The sequence below is a fragment of the Nematolebias whitei genome, chromosome 22, assembly GCF_014905685.2.
Source record: "Nematolebias whitei isolate Nwh7 chromosome 22, NemWhi1, whole genome shotgun sequence".
Classification (NCBI taxonomy): domain Eukaryota; kingdom Metazoa; phylum Chordata; class Actinopteri; order Cyprinodontiformes; family Rivulidae; genus Nematolebias; species Nematolebias whitei.
Window position 1 is genome coordinate 7365665 of NC_056519.1, and position 2901 is coordinate 7368565.

A 2901-nucleotide genomic window follows, 5' to 3' on the forward strand; every position below is an offset into this window, starting at 1 on the left:
CTGAAGGCAAACGGGCGCAAAACAGTAGCTGAAGGCAAACGGGCGCAAAACAGTAGCTGAAGGCAAACGGGCGCAGAACAGTAGCTGAAGGCAAACGGGCGCAAAACAGTAGCTGAAGGCAAACGGGCGCAAAACAGTAGCTGAAGGCAAACGGGCGCAAAACAGTAGCTGAAGGCAAACGGGCGCAGAACAGTAGCTGAAGCAAATGGGTGCAGGATAGTAGCTGAAGGGAAACATGCACAGAACAGCAGCTGAAGGCAAACGGGCGCAGAACAGTAGCTGAAGGCAAACGGGAGCTGAATACCAGCTGAAGGCAAACGGGAGCTGAAGGCACGCGTGAGCAGTGCACTAGCTGAAGGCTAACAGGAGGAGAGTAGAATCTGAAGGCTAACGGGAGCAAAGTGATAGCCGAAGGCACACAGGAGCAGTGCACTAGCTGAAGGCTAACAATAGGAGAGTAGAAGCTGAAGGCTAACAGGAGCAAAGTGATAGCCGAAGGCACACGGGAGCAGAGTACTAGCTGAAGGTTAATGGGAGAAAACTTCTAGCTAAAGGGACGAGTTATGCTGCGTTCACTTGCTTCTATGGGCTTGAACCAAACTATATTGAATCAAACTATTGTGAGAATGCTGCTTTAGCTTTGACTCAGAAATGTAGCTGAGGTTTTTCTATAAAGACATGAACGTGCTGAAGTTAAATCAGTTTCCACACACTTGTGGAACTCTTCCCCATCAGGCATTTTTGACGTTGCACGTGCTGATCGTGCGTTTCTTCATGCAGAAGCAAAGGGCCTGTGAATGACTTCTTCTGGTGCTGCTGGTGATGTGGGTGAACCTCTGAGCAGTCCACACATGTTCTGGACATGTGTTGAACCTCATGTAGTGACGGCAGAGCGTGTTTTGATGCAGGGTCATGAGAGGATGTTTGAATCGTGGCTGAGTTTGTGTCCTGTTACGTGCAGAGTGCCTGTCTTTGTACATAAATCAGGAGATGTTCTTACATCGCAACCATCCCTAAGGCAGCACATCATGCGCTGATACGTAAAACACGCATGCGCACGCGTCAGAGTGCTTCTTCCTTCGTATTGGTCCCAGTGTTTGAGGGAGAGGAAGGCAAACTGATCATTCGTTCATGTTTTCGCTCATGATGGTATAAATCTAGACAAGAAGCAGCACACAGGCAAAGTGTTGGTGACGGTGTCGTATTTAACCTGACGGATAAATGTGAAGTCTGTGTCATAACAAGGCGTTACATTTATCTTTCTATCTGCTCATAAACAAGAGTGTCTTGGTCGTTAACTTGTCTACTCTGTTCTTTAGTCTGCCATTTCTGTTAAAACAATTAAAGACTAATCACCATTTTATCAACAACACTTTTTTGTTTCCACTATGGGAGTGTAGTTTGCATGACTACAGTTTGTTTGTGGCTCCTCGGACTGAAGAAGTCCTTTGGATGATGGACAAAACGTCTTAACAAACAAAAAAAGAAAAAGAAACTGCCCAGATGACCTGACCGATTGTTGGATTTGTACCTGGATTATTGAGCATGAACTTTGGCTAGGTCTGCCACAAAAATAAATTTTGCTGAGTGATTAATTGTCTCAGAAATTATTGCGATAAACAATAATATTGTCTGAAATTTGACAATATTTAGTAATTGTCAAATTTAAGAAGAAATTTTGGTTTATTTTGTGTTTAGTACCTTTTTTTTAACCACTGGATGGCATATAAGACTGTTTAAACCGAAGGATGGATAGTGAGGGAGCGAGCAGCGTGTCTCTAAGTAAAATGGGAGGGAGGCCCCTTGACGTGACATGTGCTCTGTCTCCTTCCTTTTTTCGTTTCTCAAAATGGCGGATGTTCGATGTGGTTTGAGCTCTTTAGCATAGCATTTTTTGCACAAAGCTTTTAATAAAAAAAATCAGTAAACAAGTTCTCAGCTTCTTTTTTTTCAGTGAAAAACAACTTTTTACACAAAGGCACGGGTTTCAACTGTGAGTTTTGGAACTTCGACAAGACCGAGGTTTTTTCCTAAAGTTGACCTGTTAGCTTAGCTTCTTAGGCTAGCTGCTTTTAACGATCCAAAAAACGCGATTTTGGACGGTTAAAACAGATTTTAAAGAGAAAAGGAGGGGTCAGTGAAGAGCACCAGAGTTGAGCTTTTTGTTATCCAGTGTCTTCAGTAGAAGAGACATGAAGAAACGATAAAGCTGATAAATGAAAATGGGGACGATAATTTTCATTTATCGTGCGATTAATTGATTTATTGTTTATGGCGACAGTTCTGTTAAAGTTGGGCCTCTCCTAGAGCCTGCTTTTGTCTGTGTCCAGGTCTTTCTTGTTGCCCGAGTGCAGAACATGTCGGCTTCGGCTAAAGTAATTTATTTTTTAGACGGTTTTGTTGCTGTGCAGGATAAACCCCTGCTGCTGTTGCTTCTGACTTTTTAATTTTCCGGTTAAAACGTGACTCATTCCTACATGAAACTTTTTCCTTTTAATAGATTTCCAGTGACCTTGGTGACATGGCTCACTTTGCTCATGACGAGGAAAAGGTGCTCGAGTGGCGCCTTCCCAACAGCCTCGTAGGTTAACCACCTTTTCGTTAGCTATTATAAGTTTTGAGTTATTTATGCGATTGTTGCAAAGGTTTGGAAAGGCAACGTTTGGAAAATCCTCCATGGCGACCCAAAGATGATCTGTTGAATCTTGTTGAAGAGGTTTTCTTATCAAAAATCTTGTGTCAACATGTCACATTTCCAGATGAAAGTTTAGTAGTGCCGTGCACTCCATTTTAACCAGTCTTCTGGAAACAATGGAAAGACAGGGTTGATTTGTGCTCTTTGAACTTGTTGGTAATTATTTGTTGTCACAAATCACTCAAAAGCTGAGATTTCTTGTGACT